Source organism: Copadichromis virginalis, linkage group LG19 (assembly GCF_057382275.1).
Source record: "Copadichromis virginalis isolate Kocher_CV1m ecotype Utaka linkage group LG19, C_Virginalis_male_GT1.1, whole genome shotgun sequence".
Taxonomy (NCBI): domain Eukaryota; kingdom Metazoa; phylum Chordata; class Actinopteri; order Cichliformes; family Cichlidae; genus Copadichromis; species Copadichromis virginalis.
In genome coordinates, this window is record NC_140636.1 from 14472461 (window position 1) to 14489334 (window position 16874).

A 16874-nucleotide genomic window follows, 5' to 3' on the forward strand; every position below is an offset into this window, starting at 1 on the left:
AGCCGGAGCAGGACTAATCCAAAAGAAAGGGAGAGGAATGCATAGTGGAAGAGCAAGAGGTAGAGGCAGAGCTACACACACACCAAGCAGTAATTTTAGCACTACATGCTGGAATTGTGGAAAAAAGGGACATTTTGTACGTGACTGTAAGACACAGAGAACGCCCGACACAGAATGATTAGCTGCAACCACTGTGGCTGCCAGCACCCAGACAGATGAAAGGGAGAGACAGAAAAAATAAAATAGAATGAACAAAAGGCTAAAATAAATTGAAGCTTAACTTTAATGTATTCAAACTAATAATAGCAAGGATAACAACCTGTAAACTGGTATTAACAATGAAAGAAAATACATAACTCACACAAACACGTATTAAATGAAATAGAGAGATGCATAAGGTATATTAAGGTCGTGTCATTGTTCAGCCAAGGAAAGTGTGTAAAAAGGAAAATGTCTCCAGCTTGGGAAAGGGTGAAACTGCTCATCACCCGCAGCCCTTGGTGGATGCAAAATAAAATATAAATAAAATGTTGTAATATACCATTGCTGTTATATAAAAAATAATAGCATTAATAATGAAATAATATTAATATGAAGAGGCACCTTAGTCAGCTATGATGTGAGGTGGATAATTGTTAGAAGTAGTCTGCATCAAGCTTAAGGTTGCTCAAATTCAGTATGATGACATATGAATTGAAGAAAATAAAGAAAATACATAAACTAATTAAGTTCATAGAGGCAGTTGACCTGTTTGAAAACCTGTGATCCTAGATCAGACATTACTGAGATATAGAGCACACCTATACTAACAACTAATAAGCTAAACCCTGTATACAACAGCTAAAGCTACAAAATTGAGAAGCTGAATTAAATATGTGGACACTGCTAAGCTGATGAGCAAGTAACACGTTTTTTAGAGCAGGAGCTGCATGAGAGCTCAAACATTCAGCTGTCTGTGAGCTCTGTTTTTTTCCCCCTTCTGATTTGGTTTTGGCAGCAGTCTTTTTGCATCCAGACTCATGTGTGTAAAGCGTTCATACCATCAGCAACTTGTTTTCTGTTTTGTTTTGTTGGTTTGAAAAATGAATAAATTTGTGATCATACTTGTGGTGGATCACAGTGACACATAATTATTAGGCAAATGATTTACAAATACAAATGAAGTTTATTCTAAAGCTTAAGGAGAACAAAGAAGAAAAGCATTTTCAGTTGTGTCTTGGCTGTTGTTCTTTGTGTAGTGAGCTGAGGTTTTTTGTTTTTGTTTGTATTTTTGTTTGCTTGAGTGAGGACTACTGTGACTTCTGAAGTGGCTCTCACCATGCGACCTTGATGATGATAAGATCAGAGCCAGCTAAGAGCTGGGTTGTCTACTTTGTTTTAGGTGACCAGGCAGAAAAGTGGTGAGTGGTGAAGAAAGCTAATACTGCAACATACCGTCTGCGAGCAATAAATGAAATCATCGTATTTATCTTTAAATAAACTCCAGTTATGGAGACCTGAAGTCACATACTTAGGGCACACCCTCTCAGGTGAAGGCAGAAAGCTACTAAACAAAGAGAAGAAGCCATACAAAATGCACCACAGCCACAAACTAAGCATTCACATTCTTTCTGACTCTCAGTGAGCCTGAGTTATGACCTTGGCTCCCTGTTTTTCTGCTTCCACCAAAGGTGGGGGTGACGCTTTCGTGGTATGTGCTCTCTTCTCCTTACTATCAAAAAAAAAAAAGGCCCTGACTCTCTGAACACAATATTCTTTTCATAACTCAGCAGTATGAAATGACATGAAACAGTGTAACTCACTCACAGTAAATCAGCAGTATAGGATAATACAAACCTATCTAATAAATCTAATGATTTTCACATTCTTTTAACTCAGAAGTATGATGCAAACTAAAACTACATACTGATTACACAAGAAGTATGATGTGAACTACAGCAGTATCATGATTCACTCATTTTGATTACTGGTACAATATAATATATAACAGCATAATAATCTGTAGTAATAAACTGCTACAAGCACATTTGCCTTTCTTAACACACGTGAGAGAAAGGCAGCTGTTAAGAAAATGCCCTTTTGGGTGAGACAGGCCCACAGGCCCTGCATGCAAACATACTAACACACATACATGCAATGAAGAACAGCTTACACTATAGCACACACTATACATGAGCCTCTATATCTCTCACTGGTGTTAACACAGGGAAGATTTAACAGAGTTTTGTTATCAAATGCTGAATTTATCCACTGCTGACATTTAACTCTCCGACTTGCAGAACAATAGGTGAAATGTTTGTGAAAAATAAAAAATAAAGACAGAGAGAGAGTCTGGTATGACCAAGCAGTAATCAGACAATAAATTTAGTTGGTAATACATTAAATTGTGAGACGCTTTCAGTTTGATTGATGCAACACAAGTAATTTACTGTATGAAGGAAATTCTCTTTTGTGATAATATTTTGAACATGCATTTCTGTTGACCTGTCAACTTGGCACATTATAAGCTGATATGCAAATTAGTTAATTGATACTAGATTTGGAAAAATGACTGGATTATAAAATAAGTGAATAAGCTGTAACAGAGGGTTGAAATTAGTTTCTTATTTCTAGTGTGTGGAGGAAGGTTTTATCATGGCACACATCTGTTTACATGGGAGGAAACTCCTTATGTGATGCGATGTTTTTTTGTAAAAAGATAACAATGTTTACCTTTTCTACAGCTATGGGGCATATATGGTATCACTCTTGGCTGGACGCAGTGCTTAAACAATGGAAAAAACACAAACTTTGTCCAAAAACCTCTCATGTTTAACTGTTTTCCACTTTTTCTTTGGTCATTTTAGCCTTTTTGGCCAGGGAGAAGGGAGTATCTGCCATCAAACAAGAAGACAGCTGCATGTAGCTATGATGATGTTTGCTAGTTCACCTTACATGCATTAATGTAATAACGTGGTTAGCCTACTCAACGTAAATTACACACGAACAACATTAAGCTACTCACGCAGAGAAGAACGGCTGCTGCTGCCGTCATCATCCGTCATCATTTCTGCTACACTGGCAGGGCTAGGGGCCAGGACTCTACTCTTCGGGTTTTTGGGGGATGTTGCTAACTCCGGGTCCGATAACAGGCACCACACCCGCAGTAGATGTGCACGGTGTGAGGTCTCGCAGCAAGCAATCAAATACGGCGCATTTTTCTGCTTTTAAAAAAATGCTATGCATCGCCAGGTGTTTCATCTGATTTGAGGTGTTAACTCCTTTGACAGTATCACAGTATCAGCTTAAAGCACTTGTTGCAGGCTGCTGAGTTTGCATATTTTGCTGTGAAGTACAGCCAGACTTTTGACCGCTTCGCCTTGGGCATTTTTAATCTGTAGCTCTGCTCTAAAAGAACGTACGTACCTGGACCTGCCTACTATCCTCGGAAACGTAAAATGATTGGCTAGAATCTAAAGTGTATCACAGCTCAGGAAAAAAAAAAAGCACCGAAATAAAGCACCGAAATGTGCGCTGCTTTTCGGTCTGGTTACTACCGTTTATGACAGAACCATCATGGCACCGGATACCGGTACCCATCCCTACATCAGAGCCACTGCAAAAAGGTCGACGTCCCAGAGGATTCCACTTCCTCCACAGAAATCAACTAGGAAAGTTTCACCCTCACTTGGTTGCTTCAGTGGTGAGGGGGAAGTGCTGATTGGGCGACCGTAGGGAATTGCTCGCACTTCTTGGACCAAACTCCAGGGAAGAACCACTCCATGTGCTATAAACAAAGCAAAGGTAACAGGCTGCTTGGAAACACCACCAACTGCAACCGGACCGCTGGAGGAGGAGAAGGTGCCCCTGTGAACACAACTGGACCATCTAATGGCACATACTGGGTGCAAGGAATGGCCTGGCTATGTGGACAACAAACATATTTCATACTGCCCCCAGGCTGGACAGGAACATGTGCTCCTATATTCCTGTCAGACCACACTTTCAGAATGACCACAGTAAACACTACTTCTACAGTATGCCGGAAAAGAAGATCAACACCTCCTGAAATTCAACCACATGACTCAATATGGGGAAGCGACGTGCCCAAGGAATTCAAACTGTGGACTACCAGACAGAAAGTACTCCATTCATTGTTCCCCTGGGCAGTGGCGTGTCCAGCGGAGCTAAAACAATAAAATTTAATGAAATATCAAATGTACGATTATGGTTTCACAGTGAAGCTCAGATATCCGAGGGAAAGTGAATGCAGCACCGGCTTCTGCACTATGAGCATCATGTTAGCAAAGGTAGGAGAGCCAAGCATGAAAGACGGCACCACAGAAAACATTTTTTTGGCGAAAGATTATAAAGTTAACATAGCTGGACTAGCCATCGGACATTTGCATGGTGGGCTGATGACTTTTTTTTTTTTTTGTAACGGCTAGAGATGGACCGATCCGATATTACGTATCGGTATCGGTTCGATACTGACCTAAATTACTGGATCGGATATCAGAGAAAAATAAAAAATGTAATCCGATCCATTAAATATCACGAAAGCACCTCACAAAACTTGCAACACGCCGTAACTCGCCTCAGAACGTTAGCACGTCGGAGCAGTATGCCTCACGTGATAGAGCGGCTGTGGCATGCAGGACCTGTCGGTGGTCTGGATAGCATTTGGAGCTTCGCTAGCAACCCGGCATTTCATCTCCGACAAAGTTATCCCAGAGAGAAGTAAAGCAAGTGTGTAAGTCCATCTCTGAATGTTTGTAAAGCATTCCTGCCTTAAGCTTAACAAGCGACTGCCTCTTCTTGCTGCTACTTCAATCATGAAACTGATCAATGATCAGCTGATCGGCCTTTCTGTCGCGAGTCCGTCTCTCTTCTTTGTTTTTGGCCCACTTTGCACCAGAAAGAGGAAACCAGCGGATAAACAACAGCAGCACGTTTAAGCTTGATAAGCTGTTGTTAGAATTTATTTAATATTACTTTCTACACCAGGATCTTTTTCTACGTAGCTGACGCTGGTAACTGTGCAGGGGCGGATCTAGTTTAGCCAGGGGGGCTGATAGGTAGGGATGGGTATCGAAAACCGGTTCTTGTTGAGAACCGGTTCCCACTGTTTCAATTCCTTGGAATCGTTTGCCATTTTTGCAAACGATTCCCTTATCGATTCCAGTCGCCCCGAATGACGTCACCACGTTGCGGAGCGTCATTTACCTGGCAGGAAACATGGCGGCTCAGACGCTAGAAAGTTTGGTTATACTTTACAAGAACGGATGACAACAGGGCAACTTGCAATACTTGCAAAGTAGATACTTCATTTAAGGGAGGAAACACTACGAATATGCAAAAGCATTTGCTCACAAATGATGACCTTAAATGAATGTCGTGTTTTTAATTCCGCTCCGGACTCGTGAATCTCAACCCAGCAGCAGCGGTAACATTTGCACGTCCTCTCCCGTTAATGCGGCAGGTAAATAATCAACTAACAGTGCATATTATGTTAGCGCGATCTGCCTTATCTGCCATTACTGTGCGTTTAGGTGACCATGATGAGAGAGACAGAGTCTGGCTGGCGCTCGCTGGCAGTTCTCGCTGCAGTCTACCGGTAGCGTCTCCTTTCAAGCCAGGATAGACTAATGTTACCGAGCAGTGACTAAGTTTGTGGTCAAAGGCTTGCACCCATTTGCCACAGCAGATGCCCCCGATTTTCGCTAAGTGAATGTGTTTAATTGTAGGCAGGGACATTACTGGATATTCTTGTGTATTTGCTACAGAATAATTTATGTTATACTTTGTTATTGCTACAGAAGAATATTTATTTTATTATTTTACATTTACAATTTTTTTCCCCGGGGTCCCTGTGACACCACATTGAAGAGCCATAAGCTGGATCTCTTAAGATCTCATTGCTGGGTTTGTAAGGCCATGTTACTCCTAAATTTCTATCTTCTTCAAAGAGAAGATATAAAACAAAGTTCTAAGCTAATCGACCTTAGTGTTCTCCTTTTTTAAAAAGAATCGATAAGAGAATCGATAAAGAATCGAATCGTTCAACAGAATCGAAAATGGAATCGGAATCGTGAAAATCTTATCAATACCCATCCCTACTGATAGGGCATTAACAGGGAAAAGGGGGCACAAAGACAGACTTGATGAAAAGACAAAGAAAAGATACGAGGAAAAAAATCAAAGGAGTGAAAGTGTCAGACCCTTAGGAGCACACAGAGTGGACAAAAGACGTTAGCGTGCTGCCCAACTTTCACCACGCTCAGATTTATAATTATACGGTTCTTGGAGTGAGTGCATACAAGCCCAGGTACAGTTAACCGACGGATGGGTACAGGACCTTGAAATGCACCGTGTAGAAAGTAAAGACCATCGTACATATCATAAGTTTACCAGTCTCACAAATCATCGTCATAAATACACATTCGTTAACCGTTTATTAATAGGACCTTTGAGCTCAACGGTAATTAATTAGTAGTGGAAATAATTTCTGGTAGCATTACAGAAATGTAGCAGTGACAATAATATTGTATGCTGTAATCGTACTGGGCAATTAGCAGTGTTGGGACTAACGCGTTATTAAGTAACGTGTTACAGTAACTACGTTATTATTGTGGTAACGAGCACGGTAACTAGTTATTATGCCAAAATCAGGAACGCGTTAGTCGTTACTGGGATTTAGATAGGCTCGTTATTCGTTACTTCCTGTGGTGGCTATCGCGGAGCTTCCACAGATTCAGTAACATTAGCAAGTGGTGGAGGCCAGCAGGTGGATGAGAGAAAGGGGAGGGAGGAGGAGGAGAGACCCGAGGCGGCCGCCGGTCCGAGTGTCAGGTGAACTGAACTTCAGGTAAGAAGTTATGACCTGCGGTCTATCTGGGTCAGATATGAACCAAGTTTAGGTGGAGTTTATTTTCGTTATGCTGACTTTTTCGTACTGGGTATAGCATGACGGAGTTTCTATACAGCTGGGTGGGTGCTATGATGATACTGATGCTGAACTTTATTTTGTTCATAAGGTTAATTATTAGAGTTGCCAACCGTCCTGTAAAAAACGGAATTGTCTCATATTCAGAGAAAATATTTTGCATTTCGTATTGAGGTGAAGAGGAGCGCAGTTTGTCCCGGACTTCAGCTAGAATGAAAAAGACACAAAGCTGGAGTTATTCTGTGTCTTTGCTGCACAGCTGCCTCTTCTTCTCTCATTCTCTCTCTTCCCTCTCCTGTTTCTACTTCAATCATGAAACTGATCAGTGATCAGCTGATTGGCTTTTCTGTCTTGTTTGTTTATCGCCCACTTTGCGCCAGAAAGAAGAAACCAGTGGAGGTCGCGTTAAACAACAGCAGCATGTTTAAGCTTGATCAGCTGTTGTTAGAATTTATTTAATATTAATTTCTAGTATCAGCTGATGTTTGTTGGAGCCACAGCTGTTAAGCTGCTGGTCATGATATGGTTTGTATATCTGGTGAGAGAGAAACATGAAGATGAAACCAGGAGATGTCCTTACTGAATCATCAGAGCTGAACAGGTGATGGAGAAACAGGTTTACCTTTTAGGTGACATGAAAGAGTTGAAGGGAAGTTATGAACTGTTTCTGAGAGACAAATAACACCAGGATCCTTTTTTTTTTTACATAGCTGACAGCTGGTAACTGTGCAGGGGCGGGTCTAGCAAAGTGTTGCCAGGGGGGCCAGGTAGGACATTAACAGGGAAAGGGGGACACAAAGAAGTTAAACTTAACTTAAAACCAAAGTTACTTTCCCTAGTAACTAGTTATTTTGAAAGTAACGAGTAACTTGAAGTAACTGAGTTACATTTGATAGAAGTAACTAGTAATGTAACTAAGTTACTAATTTAAAGTAACTTACCCAACACTGGCAATTAGTGATACAAAACAACTGTTTTATCCTGTGAATAAAAGTATATGTTTTTGTCAATGTACCATGGTAATAACAGAAGCGAAACGCAATATTGTGTCAGGACAATTCACTATTTATGCACAATAAATAAAGGAGCATAGCGCGACAATTTCTGTTCAGCGCCAGACTTGCTTGTAACCTATATCACCAATTATGTTAAGAAAAATGACCCATTAACTACAACAGCAGACTGACCTTTGTGGAAATGCTTGGAGCAGACTAACCTGTGAGCTGGAGTGTTCTGGGACGTTATATTTGGTCTTTGAATGGCTGCAATCAAGGCCACCCGTCACCTCTTTGTTACTTCGGAAACATGGCTCGAACAATTTCTCTTCAACGACGTAATCCGATAAAAAACGATCTCTTTACCCGTCGGCTTTCCGTGGCTGTCATGCGACCGGCTATTGCAGTTAATAATACAACAGCTTCTTGCCATTTTTTGTGTTTCTTTTTATCGCTCTATAACTGATTTCAATTGAAAGCCTGCGTGCGCTAGTGATGGGATTTCCGGCTCTTTTTAGAGATCCGGCTCTTTCGGTTCGGTTCACTAAAAAGAGCCGGCTCTTTCGGCTCCGAACCGGCTCTTCAGGTTGTTTTGTTGCTTTAATTTATTTATTATTAACAATAATATAAAATTATGCACAAAAGGAATTACTAACGTAAAAAAAAAGTGGTTTTATTTGTATATGTTTATATATAAATATATGCGGTGGCCCCTAGAGACAAAACACGTACAAACTCCAAAACACATTTCTAGCATGAACTGAACTTCCAAAGCAGAGCTACTAGATCACTTAAATTACACAATTGAAAGCATGTGTGTATTGTTTGTGTATTTATACACAGGCACTCATATATATTCAAATAATTTTTAAAAAAGTTCATTTACCTGTTACTACCACACCAAATCCGGTCGTTGGTACTTGCTGGCTTGTGTAGCCACTAGGTAACAAAAGCTCAACACTGCGCCCAGCATCCTGGAGCACTTCTGTTGTCTTTTGTACGTGTTTTGAGTTTTTAAGTGCTTCTGAGTTTTTTGTACGTGTTTTGGAGTTTTTACGTGTTTTGGAGTTTGTACGTGCTTCAGAGTTCGTACGTGATTTGAAGTTTGTATGTGCTTTGTCTGTAGGGGCCACTGTAAATATACTTTTATTTTTTCACTCCACATAAAATGTAATAAATAAATCATATAATACAAAAATCAACTATTCACATTTCAACTTTTAACTATTTAAATTTTCAGCTTTTTCCTTTTACAAATTTAAAGTGAAAACAACACAAAACACTGCAAACCACAACACAATTAAATATAAATTATAATATGAAAACAAAAAGAAGATGCATATTCTCTGTCATATGGGCCTGCATGAATAAACTTTCTGAATCCTTTATCATCTGCAACCGAAAATAGTTGTGGATGATTACTATACCTTTCTAATGTGACGTTGTTGTCCCTGGCTCTCTTTCTCTCTCTCTCCCTCTGGCTCTGTTCCTGTGCTACTGAGTGTAACTACCGCCCCTCCCCCCTCTGCCCAGCATAAAGCACAAGGCTCAGGTGCGAAGTGAAGCGGGAAAAAAGTGCAAGAGAGAGAGAGAGGGTGAGAGAAAGAAAAAAAAAAACCCACGTGACGGCTCGCGATAAGGAGCCGGCTCGCGTCGTTCACGTCAAAGAGTCGGCTCTAAGAGCCATTTCGTTCGCGAACGACCCATCACTAGCGTGCGCTAGTACCTCTTGCCACGAGTTCCCAGAATTCTTTGTGGTTTTTCCCCTGAGTGACGTCACATTTTCAATCTCTATATATACCCTAGTAAGCTATAGTACTTTTTCCTTTGGGACGGTACCATCTGTGCAGTCTGCAATTTTGTTGAAGAAAGATGTTGAATCTATTTAATATTTCTTGAAAAATAATTGATTTCTGTGCATTTTTTTTTCACACTGCATCAAATTAAGGTTGATTACGTTGATTAAGCATCATGAGGTGGAGCGTGAGGGGTGGTTCCCTATTTTTTATTTATTTATTTTTGTTGTTGCTGGGAGTTGGAACCCTATTTGTCAGGGTCCCTGTGCCTACCCGGTCGGCTCAGTATGGCTACATATGTTTTTGTATTCTTTTTTGTTCCTGCTCTCTCCCTTCCCCCCTTTCCCTCCTCCGTCTGCCTGGGCGGAGCTCACCTGTGGGCTCCTGCCCTTGGCCCACGCACCTGTGGCTCATCACGAGTGATCCAGCTCCTTTATAAGATGGCAGCTCTGTGTTTCTCGTCGCTGGACCGTTGCCGACCCTCGTCAGTGTAACCCCAGCTCAATTACTTCTAGAGTGCTTTCACAGCGATTTGCCTTACTATCCCTTCGTGTCTCTTTGTACAGATTCCCTGGACCAACCCCTGTGTTACCCGAGTGAGTGGAGTGTGAAGAGGAGTGAACGGTGTGTGTGTGTGTGTGTGTGTGTGTGTGTGTGACTATCGGCGTCTTTCCCGTTCGTGTGTGGACCCCCGGAGCCCGGCTTTCCCCTCACTTTTGTAAATAATCACCTGGTGTATCATAATAAAGACTCTTGTGCTTTCAAGACCTAGAGCCTGCGCGTGAGTCCGTTCAGTCGCAGTGTGACACTATATTTACAAAACTCATTTAATCACAGGTGTTGCGCAACAGATTCAATAATTTAAATGGAATTTAACTCAATGCAAAATCTCATAGGCCGTTTCGGCATTTCATCAGAAAAGTAACAAAAAACATCCAAAATGGACAAAACTACAAAAATCAAATCACTCGTTCAACTCTAGATACGTTAAGTCAACATTCGGCCATAATGGAATAAACAAAAACAACAATATTCAATAGATGAAACTAGTAATTGCACTTATTGTCGCTAGCCTAGCATTAGCTTACCGGCATTGTAGGATGTGCGATCGCGGCTCCGCATTTACATTAATTGTGACAAAACAAACAAATAACTCACCGTTGAGTCGATTGTGAGGTAGTGTAAAGACGAATGAATCGGCTGGGTTATTGCACGCTGTCAACTGGTCTGTAGTGTAGAATTTGTCGATATCTGACAAGTACGCCAACCACAGGGACACAGCAGCCAGAGGAGCAGGGACATGCAGCTGATTGACCCGCAACTTATACAGGGTTCATTCCTGCCACAATAAAGGGACTGGCGGAAATGGGGTCAGGAGTTACCGTGGTTACATTTACCATAAGGCAGCATAGAAAGTATTTACTTGCTTTCAGGTTTTATTCAAATGTTAGTCTTTTCATTTGTTTCCCCACTTTTTTCCTGTTTCAAAATCAAACACCAGTTTGTGAGAAGATTATCTTCTTTTTTTTAACAGGCATTGGTTTTGCATTGGCTAATTTGCCAATTGTATGTTAAAAATGTTCATATTTTAATATTCAAAAATGTTTTTGCCCAAAACATATGTGCACTACATGTCAGTAAAAATACTATGCAAATATTGATGTCCTTGACTGCTGAATAAACACTGACTGATTGTATCTCTTATACTTTATCAACGCAGTATCTAAAAACTTTGCACCGTAGTGGTTAAAATCTTATTCTAATAAGAGTTAAAAGCGCATTCGGTTATTAGGTTTACAGGGTTATTGAATTATGGTTAACGGTTGGTAGAATTGTTTTTAACATTATCTGCCAATTACATCTGCCACCCTTCTCCAAATCTGTGCCCCTACCTGGCCCCCCCAACAAAAATTTTCTAGACACGCCACTGCCCCTGGGTGGGAACTGGAAAAAACATGCTGAGGATTGAAACTCTGGACTACCGTTTTGGACTCTTCTTGAACGCTTCGTGCAAGATCAACAAACAGCAAAATCAGGAAATCAATGCATTACGGATCGCAGTGATGCAACATCGAGTAGCTTTGGACATGATACTAGCAGAGAAAGGGGGACTTTGTGTCCTCTTCAACAACACCTGCTTCACTTACATACCAGACAATGTACACTCATCAAACATGACTGACGCACTGAACGCTTTGAGACAGATCCAGCAGGCCCAAAATCAGGACTATGTAAATAATACAAGTGACTGGTTTTCTTGGCTCTACACTGGCTCCTGGCTACAGGTGCTAAAGAGACTACTCATCGGAGTTGGAGTATTTATACTTTTATTTTGTGTTTTTGCAACATGTATATTGCCATGTTTAAAGCTCATGATTAACCGCATAATTGTTTCCACTTTTGCTGCATACATAGCCGTGACAAATGATGATGATGACCCCGACCTGTTGGAACATGAAGACTTTGCGTGATTAATGATGGTGTGACAGAAAATGTACAACAAGATGTTACATACTGATATCTCACTTCAAAGTTATACGTGACAACAGGAGGGAATGTCTGGTGTGAGCGTTCTGTGATCATGCCCTTGCAAGTAAATGCTGCAGCGTCTGTGTGTTTCTACCTTTAGATTCTTAGCTGAAGAAGTGTCTTTAGAATAAATCTCTTGACAGTATGTATTGCCGACTATCTGGCTAATTGCTGAGTTTAGTTTTGTCTGTATGTCATATTTACAGTTAAAAATAAATTTTATCAAAGTAGATATTGATATTTTCACGTGGAAAATGATCCTGCAACATGAAATGCTAGTATTGGAAGTATCGATATTTCAGGATAACACCGCACATCACTACCCCTCAGTGTGAGTGAGACGGTATACGGTGGTGAGGAGGAGAGTACGAATGCGTCGCAAAAACACATAAATATGACTGACACCCATAAATGAAGCACCATCTGGCTGCAGTTTAAGGTCAAGGTGAAGGTCAAATTTATTTATATAGCACATTTCCAGACAGACCATGCTGCACAAAGTGCTTAACAATATAAAAATGCCTTTAAAAGAAACAATGTAAAACAATAATAACAATATAAAACAATGATAGGGCAAAAAAAGAATTAAAACAATAACTAAGATTATTAAAATAAGACCAAAATGCTTGGGTCATAGTGTGTAAAAAGCCAGGGCATAAAAATGTTTCTTTACAGTTTTTACAGCTTCTTGGTAAGCAGAAAGACAAGTCCTTAAAATCTGAAGAGAAACATACAATCTGTCTGTCACGGCTGGCGGAGTGAGCCGTGTGGTGTGGAGGAAAAGGAGGACCCAAAATGCAGCAGTGACTGATGATACGAGTGATGTTTATTTACAAAGTGGTAGTGGCAGAAACAGGTAGTGAGGTATGACAAAACAACTGAAGAAACCTAAACTGGGAGAACTAACTGACAAACCTGAGACCATACAAAAGGGGTGCGGGGCAGAGACAGGAACACCATAGAACGCAGAGATACACGGATGAATGCAGATGAGCCAACCACGAACACAGACCGACACCCACTAAATATACACACACAAGGTAATCAGGTAATCACACACAGGAGGGAAGAACAGCTGAACCTAATACACATGAGGACCGGAGGAGACAAGCTGAACACAATGACAACAGACACAGACTTTCAGAACAAAACAGGAAATCTAGGACCCGAACCGGACACAAGGGGGAGGACACAGAATAACTAGAACAGAGGGAAATAATCACAAAACACAAAACGCTGGGTCAACGACCCAGGACCATGACACTGTCCTTTTTCCATCTCCTTTCGGCAGGTCTATAGTCACGTCTAAGGGAAGCGCATATGTTCATTCAACCATGGCTCTGATAATTGCTTAGCGCCCACAGTCCTGAACGGAGCAATAGAGTCCGTCAGAGTCTGTGGTTACCACGGTTACTGCACAAGCTGCTGAGAATTAAACAGTTGGCATTGCGGTAACTTACCAGTGATGTGAGTGTTTGTTTTTCATTGCAAAAGAATTGGCTGGCTTGGTTAATGTCACATTTTTCTCTCTTTACAGTTCTCTGTAAAAATAAATGTGTCGTACGGGAGATGAGTTGGCCCATCATTTCAGAGGTGTAACATTAAGCATTAAGAATTTATACCTGTGAATTTTTTATTGTAATAGACCTGAAAACTGTATCCTAAGAAACAAATGCTCTCTCTCTCTCTCTCTCTATATATATATATATATATATATATATATATATATATATATATATATATATATATATATATATATATATATATATATATATATATAAAACACCCAGCACGCCCCTGCGGGCGGTTTATCCTTCAAGCTCGGGTCCTCTACCAGAGGCCTGGGAGCTTGAGGGTCCTGCGCAGTATCTTAGCTGTTCCCAGGACTGCGCTCTTCTGGACAGAGATCTCCGATGTTGTTCCCGGGATCTGCTGGAGCCACTCGCCTAGCTTGGGAGTCACCGCACCTAGTGCTCCGATTACCACGATTATATATATTATATATATATATATATATATATATATATATATATATATATATATATATATATATATATATATAAGGAATGTCCCCTATCGCCCCAGGAAGTTTGAGTAAAAAATACTAAAACATGAAATTATCGAGTAACCCATTAGGCTCCTGTCAGTTTTACTGGTATTTTTCTAAAAATAAAAAGGTTTTCCACAGCACTTTGAAGACTGAAATTGCTGCACATAATATTATCATTCAAGTATTACCCTATTCGCGGAAGCTGTAATTTCAATCAAAGATAACTAACTCTATAAGGGGTGTGTTTCTTTTGGTTGCCTTTTATTTGAAGCAAAAATTCCCCCAAATCATAATCATCATTATTTGGGCACTGACTGTTCTGTTTGTGCATGCAGTACACCCAGTTAAACCTTTGATTTCTGTCCAGTTTCCTGGTTTAAACATGTTCCCATATTGAGCCAGCTTTGTTTTTCAGGTCTTCAAATCCATCATCAGTTGTGAAAAGAGCAGATAATAAAAGTGCAGTAATAAAAATGCACACTTACAGGGAAGACATTGCAGAGATGTTTCCTTCATTGTTTAACTCAGTCATCTGATGTTCATTTCTTCTTTTTTTGCTTTGACACCAAGTAATGCCCGCCTACTTCCTCTACATATTTGTGTTTTTTCTTTAGCAAGTAGTGGTGGATACCCAACCTTTTTTACCCAACCTTTTTTATTAATAATGGCTAATTAGAAACATTTAAAAACATACAAAAAAGAGCTGCACACACACTAAAACTTGTTTAAATCACTTTAAATTATACTGCTGTTTAAAGTTGTCACACAAAACAGAAATACTAGCGAAAGCACATAAGGAATAAAAAAATAATGCACGCAAACCAATGCAGCTAATAAGCTAATATAATAAGAATTGAAAAATAAAAATAAGCTTTATGCTATGATTTAATTTTTCAATTATTAAATTTTTCTTTGTATTCAATTTTTTCATATCAATCTACTGCCCCCAGAGGGAGCTCAGTTCATTCTCAGAAGGAAAAGCATCTGAGAAATTGAATCTCCACTACTAGAGTGGAAAATAATATGTTGACATTAGCGTTCTTCTGTTTGATTCTGAGAAATTCTGTTCAAATGCGCAATGTCTATGTTACAGGGATGTGTGGCAAAACATGTTTACTGTACAGGTATATTGTTTCAAATATTAACTGTGCTAGGGTTTCAGCAAAATTACTTGTTCAAAAGATAAGACATTTTTGTATTTTATGCCAACACAACTTTGTACTTATGTTCTTGTTGCACGTTTTGTTGTTGTGGTGGACCACTAGAGGGCTCTACTCACACCCAGTGTTGAGGAAGTGTGTTGCTGTGTTTTGTGGCGCGATGTGTTCAGTTGATGTTGAAGAGGAATAAAGAAGGAGTGAGAACTGAGAGCTCTGTGTCGTCCATGCTTACCTCCACATTGGTCTCTCGTTTTCTTCGCTGCCCTGTTTTACTCGGGCTGCCGAGCCCCTGATTCGGGCTAATATAGTGACCTCCATGGATGCTTTTCAGCGTTTGCTTTTAGAGTTTCCATCGCTGTCTGTCCCTAATTTCTCTAGCACGGTAACGAAGCATGGGGTTGAGCATTATATTCCCATGGTCGGGCCCCCGGTGTCGGCGTGCGCGCACGCCGCCTCAACCCCACGAAACTGTCCGTCGTTCGGGAAGAGTTTGCAGCGGAGATTTCCGCCGTTTAAATAATGCCACGGAGAAAGATCGTTACCCCATCCCCCACATTCAGGATTTTTGTGACAATCTCATCGGGACCTCGATTTTTTCTAAAATTGACTTGGTGCGGGGGTATCACCAGGTTCCCGTGCGCTCCGAAGATGTTCCTAAAACCGCAGTCATTACCCCCTTCGGCTTGTTTGAGTTTTTGTGCATGCCATTTGGCCTGAAAGGTGCCGCCCAGACCTTTCAGCGGCTGATGGACTCCGTTTTGCACGGGCTGCCGTTCACTTTTGTTTACCCGGACGATATATTGGTGGCCAGCTGCTCAGCGAGCCAGCACGAGTCCCATCTGCGCCAGGTTTTCCAGCGTTTGGCAGCGCACGGCCTGATCATCAACACTTCCAAGTGCCAGTTTGGGTTGCCTGTTCTGGATTTCCTTGGACACCGCATTTCCGCTGAAGGTGTGGTTCCGTTGCCCGACAGAGTCCAGGCCGTTTCGGTTTTTCCGCGTCCCACGTCAGTTAAAGCGTTGCAGGAGTTCTTGGGGATGATAAATTTTTACAACCGCTTTCTCCCCAGAGCTGCCCACCTGCTACAGCTGCCTTAAAAAGTAAAACAGCCAAAGATCCTGTTGAGTGGCTGCCGGAACGCGTCCAGGCGTTTTTCTCAGCCAAGTCTGCGCTGGCTGACGCCGCCCTGCTGGCCCACCCGTTTCCGTCGGTGGAGATCGCGTTGACCACCAACGCGTCCAACGTGGCAGTGGGTGGAACAGCGGGTTCCACCCACTGCCACTGTTTTATTTGGATAGACCTGAGCTGGGCAACTCCAGAGTGGACTAAAGTCAATTTCTTTCCAGTTGATTGGTTCTAAAGTCTGTACTTTCAGTATCTCTTGACCTGTTCCATAAGCTCACACACTTCTTTTATGTA

At 41.1% G+C, this 16874-nt stretch overlaps 1 protein-coding gene across 1 annotated transcript in view; it reads left to right on the top strand.

Moving 5' to 3' along the window:
• Nucleotides 1-16874, top strand: part of LOC146685773 (programmed cell death 1 ligand 1-like) — a 96458-nt gene that overhangs the window by 43150 nt on the left and 36434 nt on the right. The window lies entirely within an intron of this gene.